Below are 15,299 nucleotides of genomic sequence, written 5' to 3' on the forward strand. Positions count from 1 at the left end.
GTTACCAATAAAAAAACCTAAACAGCCTACTTACAGTTAGACCGCACGGCCAACCGGGCGGGCCAGATTAAGACTTACATTCAGTTGCCATATGTATTTAGCAACTGAGAAGCATTGCTGGGTCCGCTAGTGTAATATAAACGTGAATAACTGTCTGCAGATGAACCTGTCGATTCGAAACAAGTAAAGGCGATGTTTGTATAAATAAATAGTATTATTAACAGTGGCCGCTTGGTTTTTCTTCTTTAAAAGAATCAGCTTGTATTTTTTACACGGCCGCTGCCTGAGAAATATAAATTTTCGACGAAATTGTAGGAAGAGAGGTTTATTCCAATCGCCATTAACACTGACCGTGTTATTTGTAATAACAAACATAGTACAGAAATACAGTACTACGTTTTTGCTACTAGAACTGTAGTCAACAGATACTTCTTATCTATTTTAAATTTTGGAACTTTCTAGGGAAGCAGAGCTTGGCACAATGACAATGCGCCTTCTACTAATGTATATTTGGAAGACTTTCTCCAAGATTTGGCTCCTCGATCATGTCTAGGGACATGCAACAGGGTACGGAAAGCACAACAGCACTGAAAACACTTTTTCTGAAAAAGTAGCGCTTTGAACGTTTTTCCTTTCCACTCTTCAGATATAGGCTCATAATTTTCTAATAAAAATAACGTATTTTAATTTTAATCACTGCGTGGAGATTCGAGTATTCGTAATAATTTAAAACTTGATAAAAATGTGAAATGTTTTATTGTTAAATGGCAAAATTATTCATATCAATAATTCTTTTTTTAATATTTTATTTTATTTATTCATAAGCTCTAGAAATAAAAAGGTTTCTTCTATTTGATGTTTCGCATTTTTCTACAAAATTTTGATTTATTATGAATATCCATATTTTCACGCGCTTAATAATTTAAAATAAAATTTGGTGTGTTTATTAGAAAATTAATATTTCAGTATTTGTTATGTGATATTTCAGTCTGATAATGAATTACAATACATAACGCTACACACGCAGCTACTGATGGCTGTGACAATGTGCCTAAACAACGTTCGAAATTTTTATGGTTAACAGTCTTGAAAGTAGATTTTTTTCGAATGTTTTTGACAAGTACATCGTATCGCTTAAGGAACCGATGTCAGGACACGGATCTTCAAAAGGTGTAAGTCTGAAGAAAATCTAAAGGGGAGAACTGTCCGTAAGATCTCCTTGCGAGATCATAAAGTTGCAGTAGAGGTTTTGCTCTGCAGAATGTGCTTAGCGGCGTAGCAGAGACGTGTTACCTGCGTGTTGGGGACGTAGTGCTCGTGTGCTGCGCTGGACGGCCGATGTCTGGGAGGCTACTGGCGGCGGCGGCGGCGACCTCTCCTATTGGCCGAATAATTGCTCGCACGTGAGCCGCGCCGACAGGCAGCAGACGCATCTGCATCTCATCGGGCCGGGCCGAGCTATTTTAGAGCGTGGCGCCGGGCCGTCCGGCTGTTGGCGCTGAATTATAGAACGCCTCTCAGCGTGTCGTAAGCGTCGCCTGGGAACCTAAACACTAATGTTTATAGATGACCTGCTCTCTATCGTTGGTTTGAAAACGGGGTACAGTTATCGTCGTGCACTTGCCTCAGAATCTGTGACACACACACACACACACACACACACACACACACACACGCACACACCTCGCCCTTTTAAAACAGTGTCGAAAAATTGAAGGTCGGAAGCCTTTTAAAATAGTGTCCAAAAAGTGAAGGTCGGAAGCGGGCTTCATCCTATACATCGCAAGGAAACGTGGAATTAAGTTCAGAGTGAGAGGACGTTGATAAGATTCGATGAAGACATTTATTTTCTCTCTAAAAGTGACGAAGAATGACAGCACTTGTTGAATGGAATGAACTGTTTACTGAGCACAAAATGTAAACAGAGTGTAAAGCAAACGAAGTCGAAAGTATTTACAAATGGGATTAGCGGCTGACTTAGAAGGAAACAGCGTAGTAGACAATATGAAGGAACTACTCTACCTTGGAAGCAAAATAATACCTGGCAGACGAAACATGAAGGACGTAAGAAACAGACTAGTAAAGGCATAAAGAGAATTCTTAGAAAAAAAAGTCTACTAGCAACAACCAGAGACCTTAATTTGAGAATGAAATTTCTGATGATTTACGTCTGGAGCTCTGCATTGTGCAGGAGTGAATTACGGACTGTAGTTAATTCAGAAACGAACAGAAGGGAAGCGTTTGAGATGTATTGTTACAGCAGGATGCTGAAAATAAGACTGAAAAGAAATGAAGAGGTTCTCCACAGTATCGCTGACGAAATAAGTATGTAAACAGACACTAACAGGGAAGAGAGAAAGGTTGATGGCATATCAGAGTATAGCTTCCATGATTCTAAAATCAGCCAACGGTCATGTTAGCGAAAGAGGATTATCCTCAAACCTAACAGTATTTGGTGCTGAAGAACCAAAAACCGCTGACTCAATTTGTATCCAAATGTTAGGAGAGAAAGCCCTGGGAGAAAGTCCAGATCGGGCGTTGAGTAGATGACCGGTAACCAGCTATCGTAAAAACATTCATACTTTTAGTTCCCATATTAGTCTCACAAAAGAAGCGTAACAGTAACAACATATCGAATTCTGACACCACCTTGATGCAAAACACTTTTGTTATTTATGTGTTTATTCCCCAAACTAGTTTCAGCCACAAATATCGCCACAATCAGTGTGTTCTTGAAATCTAAAAAATGCTGAAAATATCGCAGTTATAAAATACTGTGAAATGTTATTACATGTCTACTGTTTGTTTTGTAAATATTGTTTTCTGTGAATATTTTCATAATACCTTATTTATTATAAGTTACTGCGTAGTTTTAAGATTGTTGTCGCTGTTTGCGGCATATTTCTGTGTTTTTCCGTTGCCGTTTTTCTCGGCATACAGGCAGTAAATTGCCTAAATTCGGAAATGATGGTGACGATGCAGCTGGTGAAGAAGAAGAAGAAGAAGAAGAAAAGAAGAAGAAAAAGATGATTGTGATGGTGGTGATGATGAAGGTACTGCAGGAGACAGACTGGGTTACATAAACCAAATAATGTGTTACTCTGAGTTCAACAGATAGACCTGGTGGAAGATATCGTGACTGTGGCATCAAATCAGTTAGAAGACAGATTGCAAAATAAAAGATCCGCTTAACTCGCACGCTATGTTATACAATGCCTGCACTGACCGGACTATAGTTAAAAGTCTTTGCATACGGATATTCTTCTGTCTCATACTTGAATTTATATCTCGATCATTGTTTTTCTCGTTCACCTCAATCGATGGTAGATTTGTAGTCAAATTATGTGAAGGTAATTTAAGACCAGTTACAGCATAGGTTTTAAAATTTTAACTATGGTATAAGAGTGAAAATTCGTTTTGATTTGGGCATCGGAACGCAGCAAATGCCTTCACTGCTCTGTGAAAGTACAGATACAGTGTTTCAGTGGTGGACAAAGTAGCGTTTCTGTCCCTGAAGGTAGCATAGTTGGAGAGGAAGCGACCTGTCACTATTTATTTCGTTATTGATTCAGCGTCGAACTTCGTATCCTCAACATATGCTTGTCAACGGAACATAACTACTACTTGTTTCCGGATGTGGTGTTTCCGTTTTCGAAGCTGTGCCTATAGCGGAAACGTAACAGACTAACCACGTTCATTCGTATGTACAGTCATCGCTATCAATTGCAACAACGGAGAGCTGCTTTTAAACTTCCTTTATTCTATTCGGTCAGACAGAGCTAAACAGATAAAACGAGTTATTTCTTTCTCTAAGTTCTTTATGTAACACACAATGGAACTCTGTCTTAGTAACTTGCATCTTCATGTTTGCGAACCAACAGGAAAACTTCACATTTGCGCGAGTGATGCTAGGTGCTAGAATCTGGCTAAATGAAATACATACCCATGTACTCACACTTGCACGATAGACGATTTCAGGGGAAACATATTGAGAACTGCAGTTGCATCCTCTCGAGTAAACTGAAGGTAATGAATCAATGTGAGTTGAGCAGACATGCAGGATGCCTCGCAGACGTATGCGCGAACTGTACCGTCAAATCAATGAGTTTGAAAGAGGACGCATTATTGGCATGGTGGAATGTGACGCAGCCATCCCGGAAACTGCTGCTCGTATAGGACGAAGTGTTTCAGCAGTGCAACGAGTGTGTGCTGAATGGTTCACGGAAGGCCGTAGGACGCGATGAGACAGGCTACGAGAAGGTCGACACCTTATCCGAGTGACGTTGAAGAACAGATTTGCGTCCTCCTCGGCTCTGCGTAACAGTGGAACGGTGTAACACATCGTACCTATCATGGATGACAGTCTGTCGCCGTTTATTACGGCATGGGTTACCTGCGCGTCGTCCACTTCTCCGCCTACCTTTGACGATTGTGCAGAAACATGCTAGACAGCAATGGTGTATGGGACGACGCCACTGTGGACAGGAATGACATCAGACTGTGTTTTCGGACGAATCCAAGTTCTGTCTGTTTGAAAACGATGACTGCATTTTGGTTCGCCGCAGACAGGGAGAGCGGCATCACAGTGACTGCATTCGCACAAGACGTATAGAACCAACTCAAGGCCTTGTGTGGGGTGTTATTGGGTACAACCAAAAATCACAGTTGGTGCGTTTCCATGGTTCCGTGACCAGTGAGATCTACGTTAATGACATCCTGCAACCCCTAGCCATACCGTTTCTGCACAACACCCCAGACGCCACTTTTCTGCAAGACAATGCACGACCACATGTTGCTGCACGAACACGTGCCTTCTTGGTGTCACAGGATGTCAGCCTTTTCCACTGGCCCGCCATATCACCAGACTTATCACCAATCGAAAATGTGTGGGATACAGCGAAACGACGGGTGCAGCGATGTGTCCCAGTGCCAACCACTACAGATGAACTTTTGAACCAGGCGAATGCAGCATCAATGGCTATGCCAGAGGAAGCCATTCGCGCCTTATGTGCGTCGATACTATCACGCGTAGAACAAGTTATCAGGGCCAATGGCGGACCCTGCGCCTGCTAGGCACATGCTTAACGGAGGTGACTGAAATGCTAATTATTTCTGAAGAATATACCAATGCACCTGTCTTGTGCATACAAACATCCTGTCTCTAGTCAATCAATCAGTCAAGATGTTTTGGTTTTTCTGAACATGAGTGTACATTCTCTTGCAAATATAACATCGAAAGAGGTCGTGTTCTTCCTATTTGTCTGCATGCTGGTAGCGACCAACTTACATTAACGGAAAAAAATCGCAACACAAAAAAATTAATGTAAATGAAATGGCGGTAATACATTTGGCTAGGTAACATATTAACATGATTAAAATTCCAATATCACAGGTTAATGTAAGCGCAATATATTGCACAAGTGACATGCTGGTACATCAATAAATGGTGTTTTGCACAGGTGCCGGATGTCAGTTTGTGGGATGGAGTTCAATGCCAGTTGTGCTTGGTCGGTCAGTACAGCGAGGGTTAATGCTGTTTGTGCTGGAGTAATCGTCTAATGATATCCCATATGTGCTCGATTGGAGACAGATCTGATGATCGAACAGGCCAAGGCAACATGTCGACACACTGTAGAGCATGTTCGGTTACAACAGCACTACGTGGACGAGAGTTATCCTGTTGGAAAATACTTCCCCCGGAATGCTGTTCATGAATGGCAGCACAACAGGTCAAATCACGAGACTGACGTAGAAATTTTCAGTCAGGGTGCGAGAGGTAACCACGAGAGTGCTCCTGTTTTCATACGAAATCGCACCACACATCACAACTCCAGGTTTAGGTCCAGTGTGTCTAACACGCAGACACGTTCATTATAGGCCATCAGCTGGTCACCTTGCCGGCCATTGTGGCCGAGCGGTTCTAGGCGCTTCAGTCTGGAACCGAGCGACCGCTACGGTCGCAGGTTCGAATCCTGCCTCGGGCATGGGTGTGTGTGATGTCCTTAGGTTAGTTAGGTTTAAGTAGTTGTAAGTTCTAGGGGACTGATGACCTCCGATGTTAAGTCCCATAGTGCTCAGAGCCATTTGAGCCATTTTTCAGCTGGTCACCTTCTAAACAACACACCGTCAGAAATGGCACCCAGACAGAAACGGCTTTCATCAGAAAACACAATTGACTTCCAACCTGCCTGCAATGAGCTCTCACTTGACATCATTGAAGTATCTAACGGTAGTTTTTTGGTGTCATCGGAATGCACGCTACAGGGCATTGCTTCGGAACTGGACTTGAAGTAACCGATTTGTGACAGTTCATTGGGTCACTGTGGTGTCAACTGCTGCTCAAGCTGCTGCTGCTGCTGCAGACGCAGTACGATGCTCCAGAACCATACACGGAATACGATGGTCTTCCCTTTCCATAGTAGTAAGTGGCCGTCTGAAGTCCGATCTTCTTGGAACCGTACATTCTCGTGACCACCGCTGCCAACAATCATGTACATTGGCTACATTCCTGCCAAGTCTCTCTGCAGTATCACAGTAGGAACATCCAGCTTCTCGTAACCCTATTACACTACTTCGTTCAAACTCACTGAAGTGTTGATAATGTCGTCTTTGTCGCCTCAAAGACATTCTCGGCTGACATCAATTCACCACATAGAATCACAAACTGGCGCTCACGACCGTTTCAACGTGTATTTAAAGCAAAGCTCAAGTGCACCCTCATAGTGACGCTACTGATACGAAATATGACTAGACATGTTTCTGCTGTAGAAACACGTCTACTAACTTTCGTTTATGTTGCGCAGCTCCTTCTTGGTGTTGCGATTTTTTTCCGTCAGTGTACGACGTATATCTTCCGTACACAATCAAGACTTCGTTTTAACACTGCGGGCGATCGGTATGTATCGAAGGTACTACTACAGAAAAGCTGTCAGAGCCGTTTACACGTGACTCTTGCTCCAGTTATTATTTACCGTCGAAGTTACTAACTGAATGCACGTTTGGTTCTGTAGATTCTAGCTGGGTACGTGCGCCAATAGCATTTTTTCCGTAGTTTTCACAGGTCAGGTAAAGACAAATTTCTTAAAAGATGGCAAAAATGGGCCGATTTTCGAGCACAGTGGTTACACGTTTACACGACGGACGGTTTCTTCTAGATCAATGATCGGCAACATTTTGTTACCCGAGCGTCACCGTGTCAGACCTAAATATGTAATGAGACCGACATGTCTTCCAAATTCATATTTTTAAGTTGTTGAATGAAGACTTAAGTTAAAATTCGACAGCATTATTGATTAGTTGATAATACTATAAAGAACATTAAAAATGAATATGTTTGATAAATTATTAAAAGAACCATTTGAATATTTTTAAAGCACACTATTATGTAATAAGAAAAAATGAATTATATTATACGGGGTGTCCATAATTAAAGTTCTAGCTTTAAAATGCTATAGAAAGAGAACGAATGACGTCAAATCTCAACAACGTGTTATTTACGCCATGGGAAACATGATGGAACAAAAAAATATCGAAAATTTTACCAACAGATAGCCTGTAAGCGCAGAACATGCACACCAACAGATGCGCGGCACACGACTGTTCGTCAGTTTGCGTCCGAGAAGGCGAACGTTACTGTCTCCACGAAGTGTGGTGCACTGCTGGTAAAGCTCTGTTACGAGAACGGTGACTGTACGCCAGTAGCCCTGCAGGCCTTCCGGCAAATTAAGGGTATGAAAAAAAGTATGAAAAAAAGCGTTGGTCCGATGTGTGCTATGGATCTGGAGAAACTGATTACAGTATTCTAAAAGACAAGTTCTTTTGAAAGGCAGCATGGCACAGGGAGAAAAGAAGTTGATCCGACACCTATCGAAGACGTGGCCACAGCACTGCAAGAGAGTCGAGTGGTGGTGCGAAAACTCGCAGTGCTCGGGGAATTGCCCGAACGTTGGCCATGCCTGCGAGCACGGTGCATAAAATCCTATCAAAGATCCTGTATTGCTGTTCACGCAAAATCACCCATGTTCATGAGTTGCTTCTTGCTGAGCTGCTACCAAGACAAACGTTCGCTCTGGAATTTTTTGCTCGTATGGAATGAGTCAATGAACGGCCATGGAGCATTCTGTGGACAGACGAAGCCCATTTCCATCTCCAAGGACATGTCAATCCGCAGAACTACGCACATCAACCGGTACCACTTCAATCTACAAAGTTGATTTTGGTGTAAGTTGACGGCATTTTTTATCATAGGGCCGTATTTTTTCGAGGAAATGAGTCCTGCGGGTTCTGTTACCTGTACCTTCACTGGTAAATAGTATTTGAGTTTTTGCGCAATAACGTAATGCCAACAGTTCAAGAGTATGGATCTGTGGGTAGGGTCATTTTTATTGAAGATGGCGCTCCTGCGCGCACATTACACAGCCAGTGAAGCAGCTGCTGCAGACGTCTTTCGGAAATGTTAGAATTACCAGTTGTCATTTCCCTTCAGTTTGGCCGTCCAGTTGATCTGATTTTAATTTGCGCAACTTCTAGCCTGGGGTTTTTCTGAAAGTTATTGTGTTCAGTGCTCCAGTTACGAATGTAGCTGAATTGCAGTCACGCACTGCGCAACACATCTGAACGTGAACCACGAGACATTCCGATGTGTTGTGGAACATGTTTTTTCTCGATTTCAATTTGTGGGAGAAAACAGTAGAGAGCATGTTCAACATGTCTTGTGCCAGTCTCACGACAATTAGAAACCGACGTTATTTTGCGTTTTATGCGGTTTTTGGCCCCAAGGCAGTTAAAGACTGGTGTAATTTTGCTTTTTATGCGGTTTTGGCCCCATGACAATTAAAATCCCATTTGGTATGACTGTGAAACCTTGCTTCTTGCCAAATTTCATGATTCTAGATCAACGGGAAGTACCCTATAGGTTTTTATGTATGAGTTTGCGAGCATCAAAATATGTGACATAAGTGGTCGTATCTTTTGATTGCATTGGCTTAGAAGCTTCAATCTTTTAAATCCCTAATGGGCAGTAGACGTTAGTATTTCAACTTCGATTGTCCACCAGCTCCGGACAAATGGTTCAAATGGCTCTGAGCACTATGCGACTTAACTTCTGAGGTCATCAGTCGCCTAGAACTTAGAACTAATTAAACCTAACTAACCTAAGGACATCACACACATCCATGCCCGATGCAGGATTCGAACCTGCGACCGTAGCGGTCACGCGGTTCCAGACTGAAGCGCCTTTAACCGCACGGCCACACCGGCCGGCAGCTCCGGACAAAAGATGTCTTTAACAGTTGAATAGACTGACAGACAGACAGACAGAGACGGACAACAAAGTGATACTATAAAGGTTTCTTTTTTACCGATTGACGTACGGAACCCTAAAAATGTGGTTGACGGCAGTAAGCAGTTTCAAGTTCCTGTAAGTTGCAGGCGTTATGCTGATATAGAGAGGCCTGGTTAGGGTAGACTAGCGTGGCGCGCTCCATCGGAGCAGTCTTCGGACTGAACATCAACACAAGAAGTCAGTTTACTGCAATTTAAAGAAGAGAACGAACACAACTTGAATGTTTGAGGAGGAGAAAGAATTTTCGTATTCTCTAGTAGGTGGCTTTGGGCTCGCGCAGTTCTGGAAATATTATCTAGCATTACGTAAGCACAGTGCAGTCTAGAAAAGGTTGTGCCTTGAATCTGAGTGAAATGAAAATCGATGCTTATCGACTTTTTGTTGTGTTAAGGAATGAATACAATTCGCAGTGCCTAAAACGAATTGCGATGTGCTAGTTTTTGTAATGAAGTCAGTGTACAGGCCAGGTAAACGTAAATGTGACTTAATAGTTAGTAATGAAACAAGTTGTTGGAACTACTGCAACATATGTTTCCTGGCCGCTCCCATCGACTCATCCTAGAAGCTATTGTGGGCGTCAGAGCAAGTTTCCAGCATCCGAGGGGATGGCACCTTTCGTACGGCCTCGAGAGTATGTATTGGTCTTCCTGTAATCCTGTATTGGTTGTCGTTGGGATGTACGTGCTGATATCAAGAGTGAGTGATTTTGCCAGAATGGCTGGCGGTCTCCTGCTCATCTCGGAATAAACTTTGAAAAGCCTGGTAGGAAGTTCTTTGACGAAGGGTGCTATTAGCAATGATTATGCCTGAAGGTGATTGCCAGAAATACCTGAATGTTAAAACAGTTTCGTGGTGCGCTTTGGAGCTCGCGGAAGGAAGTCGGCTGATAGCCCTCGAGGGTTGTAGGAAGAAAGTCTTTTGTGCAGCTGTGTGGAGGTGATGTTTCGGAGAGTATATCTGAAGTCGGTACTTAGTGATCATCCGAGTTGTTCTTCAAATATGGAACAACCTGGAAGAATCCGAAGTGTGTTTCCGTGTGCGGATTTGTAATTCTGATTCAGGCGTTTCCTGTTTTGTGAGCGAGTTGGGTTATTTAGAGAACGAGTACGTTCTGGGTAGAAAGCGCCTCGTATCAGGCAGCGGAAGCCGGCATTGCATAATAGTGACGGACTCGACAAGGTGCAATTGAAGGAATAAATTACATTTGTCTCATGAAACCTTGAAGTGTGGTGCTTTTTGTGAATTTTGCTGTTGACTTTGAACTATATATCTGTTGGATACTTTTTTGAGATTGTCAGCAGAAGTTGCGAGGAGAGAGCTATACTCTACATGTAAACAAAGGTATCGATATTTCAGCTCCATTGGTCGTATCTCGGAATCTTTATGAAAATACAGGGTGTTTCAAAAATGACCGGTATATTTGAAACGGCAATAAAAACTAAACGAGCAGCGATAGAAATACACCGTTTGTTGCAATATGCTTGGGACAACAGTACATTTTCAGGCAGACAAACTTTAGAAATTACAGTAGTTACAATTTTCAACAACAGATGGCGCTGCGGTCTAGGAAACTCTATAGTACGATATTTTCCACATATCCACCATGTGTAGCAATAATATGGCGTAGTCTCTGAATGAAATTACCCGAAACCTTTGACAACGTGTCTGGCGGAATGGCTTCACATGCAGATGAGATGTACTGCTTCAGCTGTTCAATTGTTTCTGGATTCTGGCGGTACGCCTGGTCTTTCAAGTGTCCCCACAGAAAGAAGTCACAGGGGTTCATGTCTGGCGAATAGGGAGGCCAATCCACGCCGCCTCCTGTATGTTTCGGATAGCCCAAAGCAATCACACGATCATCGAAATATTCATTCAGGAAATTAAAGACGTCGGCCGTGCGATGTGGCCGGGCACCATCTTGCATAAACCACGAGGTGTTCGCAGTGTCGTCTAAGGCAGTTTGTACCGCCACAAATTCACGAATAATGTCCAGATAGCGTGATGCAGTAATCGTTTCGGATCTGAAAAATGGGCCAATGATTCCTTTGGAAGAAATGGCGGCCCAGACTAGTACTTTTTGAGGATGCAGGGACGATGGGACTGCAACATGGGGCTTTTCGGTTCCCCATATGCGCCAGTTCTGTTTATTGACGAAGCCGTCCAGGTAAAAATAAGCTTCGTCAGTAAACCAAATGCTGCCCACATGCATATCGCCGTCATCAATCCTGTGCACTATATCGTTAGCGAATGTCTCTCGTGCAGCAATGGTAGCGGCGCTGAGGGGTTGCCGGGTTTGAATTTTGTATGGATAGAGGTGTAAACTCTGGCGCATGAGACGATACGTGGACGTTGGCGTCATTTGGACCGCAGCTGCAACACGGCGAACGGAAACCCGAGGCCGCTGTTGGATCACCTGCTGCACTAGCTGCGCGTTGCCCTCTGTGGTTGCCGTACGCGGTCGCCCTACCTTTCCAGCACGTTCATCCGTCACGTTCCCAGTCCGTTGAAATTTTTCAAACGGATCCTTTATTGTATTGCTTTTCGGTCCTTTGGTTACATTAAACCTCCGTTGAAATCTTCGTCTTGTTGCAACAACACTGTGTTCTAGGCGGTGGAATTCCAACACCAGAAAAATCCTCTGTTCTAAGGAATAAACCATGTTGTCTACAGCAGACTTGCACGTTGTGAACAGCACACGCTTACAGCAGAAAGACGACGTACAGAATGGCGCACCCACAGACTGCGTTGTCTTCTATATCGTTCACATCACTTGCAGCGCCACCTGTTGTTGAAAATTGTAACTACTGTAATTTCGAAAGTTTGTCCGCCTGAAAATGTACTGTTGTCCCAAGCATATTGCAACAAACGGTGTATTTCTATCGCTGCTCGTTTAGTTTTTATTGCCGTTTCAAATATACCGGTCATTTTTGAAACACCCTGTAGGTAGATTCGCACAGGGTTTCATCATGTTCGATTGAATGGGAATGTTTATGCCCCACAATTATGACGTAACCCAGGACAGAAAGAATGCCAGCATTGATCGTAACGTCATCTGACTTTTTTATTGCATTGTAGATCTACATTTCAACTGACAGTGCGGCTATCATCAGTGCGTTATAAGTAGTCATGTAGACTGGATTTAATTATGACGACACACATTCCAATCTAAGAGAGGTATGTACAAACATTAGTCCGTAATTAGATTGGAATGTGTGTCGTTATGATTATGTTCAGTCTACATGGCTGTGAATAATGCAATGACGTTAGCTGCACTGTCAGTTGAAATCTTGATCTGAAATGCAATAAAAAAGACGGATAACGTTGCGACCGATGCTGCCTTTCTTTCTGTCCTCAATTAAACCTTATCTTGCAGGTAAAAGTGAGGCTTATGACCCTTAATTTAGCCTGAATTTATAAGAGCAGCAGTGCTGAAAATTACTTCGGGTTCGCCAGTTCAAGTCAATGCCATATCAGAAACGTAATATGACTTACCAAATCTTTCTTCGCAACCTCATCAATATGATAAGTGCGATAAGCAATCACATTTCTGGAATCAAAACTCTCCAACCCAGTAACAGTAGAAGCAATACTACCTGTTTCTGGAATAGCTGCTGTCAACCAGCCTTTACCAGTGCTAAAAGTATTATTGTCACTAACTCTAAAATTAAATACACATCCAGCAAACATAGATGGACCGTCAGGAATAGAGGTAGAGGCAGTTCCTGACAGTTTATTTTTAGCAGCGCCGAGTCCAGTGCCACTCTTGACTTCAATGTTCTCAGTACTCTTGAAATCCGCGATGCTCCTCGACGTCTGTAACGTCTTCTCCCGTAGCACGGCATCTCAGTGGCTCCGTTCAATGCAGTTGCCTCTGCGGCAGCCCGATCCAGAGTGTTTCAAGCTGCGCGGAGAGGCCGCGCGGTTTGAGGCGTCATTTCACGGATTGCTCGGCCCCTCCCGCCGAAGGTTCGAGTCCACCCTCGGGCATATGTGTGTGTGTGTTTTTTGTTCTTAGTATAAGTTGCTTTAAGTTAGTTTAACTAGTTTGTAAGTCTAGGGACCGATGACCTCAGCAGTTTGGTCCCTTAGGAATTCAAACACATTTGAAGTGTTTCAAGAGCATTGAGAACACTCAAGACAAGAGTGGCACTAGAATCGATGTCGCTAAAAATAAATTGAAAGGAGTGGCCTTTACCTCTATCCTCGAGTGCCCGTAAGTATTTGTTGAATGTGTATTTCATTTTAGCATATTAGCAATGATACTTTTAATATTGGTAATGGCTGGATGACATTAGCTGTTGTGCGGACAGGTAGTACTGTTCCTACTATTGCTGGGTTGAAGCGTTTTGATTCCTGAAATGTGGTTGCTTATCACGCTTATCATATTGGTGAGGTTGCGAATAAAGTTTTGGTGGGCCATGTTATACACTACTGGCCGTTAAAATTGCTACATCACAAAGATGACGTGCTACAGACGCGAAATTTAACCGACAGGAAGAAGATGCTGTGATATGCAAATGATTAGCTTTTCAGAGCACTCACACGACGTTGGCGCCGGTAGCTACGCCTACAACGTGCTGACATGAGGAAAGTTTCCAACCGATTTCTCATACACAAACACCAGTCGAACGGCGTTGCCCGGTGAAACGTTGTTTTGATGCCTTGTGTAAGGAGGAGGAATGCGTACCATCACGTTTCCGACTTTGATAAACGTCGGATTTTAGTCTATCGTGATTGCGATTTATCGTATCGCGACATTGCTGCTCGCGTTGGTCGAGACCCAATGACTGTTAGCAGAATATGGAATCGGTGGGTTCAGGAGGGTAATACGGAACGCCGTCCTGGATCCCAACGGCCTCGTATCACTAGCAATCGAGATGACAGGCATCTTATACGCATGGCTGTAACGGATCGTGCAGCCACGTCTCGATCCCTGAGTCAACAGATGGGGACGTTTGCAAGACAACAACCATCTGCACGAACAGTTCGACGGCGTTTACAGCAGCATGGACTATCAGCTCGGAGACCAGGGTTGCGGTTACCCTTGACGCTGCGTCACAGACAGGAGCGCCTGCGATGGTGTACTCAACGACGAACCTGGGTGCACGAATGGCAAAACGTCATTTTTTCGGATGAATCCAGGTTTTCTTTACAGCATCATGATGGTCGCATTCGTGTTTGGCGACATCGCGCTGAACGCGCATTGGAAGCGTGTATTCGTCATCGCCATAATGGCGTATCACCCGGCGTGATGGTATGGGGTGCCATTGGTTACACGTCTCGGTCACCTTTTGTTCGCATTGACGGCACTTTGAACAGTGGACGTTACATTTCAGATGTGTTACGACCCGTGGCTCTACCCCTCATTCGATCCCTACGAAACCCTACATTTCAGCAGGATAATGCACGACCGCATGTTGCAGGTCCTGTACGGTCCTTTCTGGATTCAGAAAATGTTCGTGTGCTGCCCTGGCCTGCACATTCTGCAGATCTATCACCAATTGAAAACGTCTGGTCAATGGTGGCCGAGCAACTGGCTCGTCACAATACGCCAGTCACTACTCTTGATGAACTGTGGTCTCGTGTCGAAGGTGCATGGGCAGCTGTACCTGTACACGCCATCCAAACTCTGTTTGACTCAATGCCCAGGCGTATCAAGGCCGTTATTACGGCCAGATGCGGTTGTTCTGGGTACTGATTTCTCAGGATTTATGCACCCAAATTGCGTGAAAATGTAATCACATGTCGGTTCTAGTATAATATATTTGTCCAATGAATACCCGTTTATCATCTGCATTTCTTTTTGGTGTAGCAATTTTAATGGCCAGTAGTGTATTTCTGATATATCCTTGATTCTCCGTACACGTAGCAGATATAAAGTACAGACTACTGAAGCTGTTACTATTTGGTTTTTAAGAAAATGGCGATTGTGAAACTATTTCTTTTCCTGGTAATT

At 43.5% G+C, this 15,299-nt stretch overlaps 1 protein-coding gene across 1 annotated transcript in view; it reads left to right on the forward strand.

The window, feature by feature from the left end:
• Positions 1-15,299, forward strand: part of LOC124605961 (glycine, alanine and asparagine-rich protein-like) — a 168,396-nt gene that overhangs the window by 96,135 nt on the left and 56,962 nt on the right. The gene's annotated exons all lie outside the window — the stretch shown is intronic.

This window comes from Schistocerca americana, chromosome 3 (genome assembly GCF_021461395.2).
Source record: "Schistocerca americana isolate TAMUIC-IGC-003095 chromosome 3, iqSchAmer2.1, whole genome shotgun sequence".
NCBI lineage: Eukaryota > Metazoa > Arthropoda > Insecta > Orthoptera > Acrididae > Schistocerca > Schistocerca americana.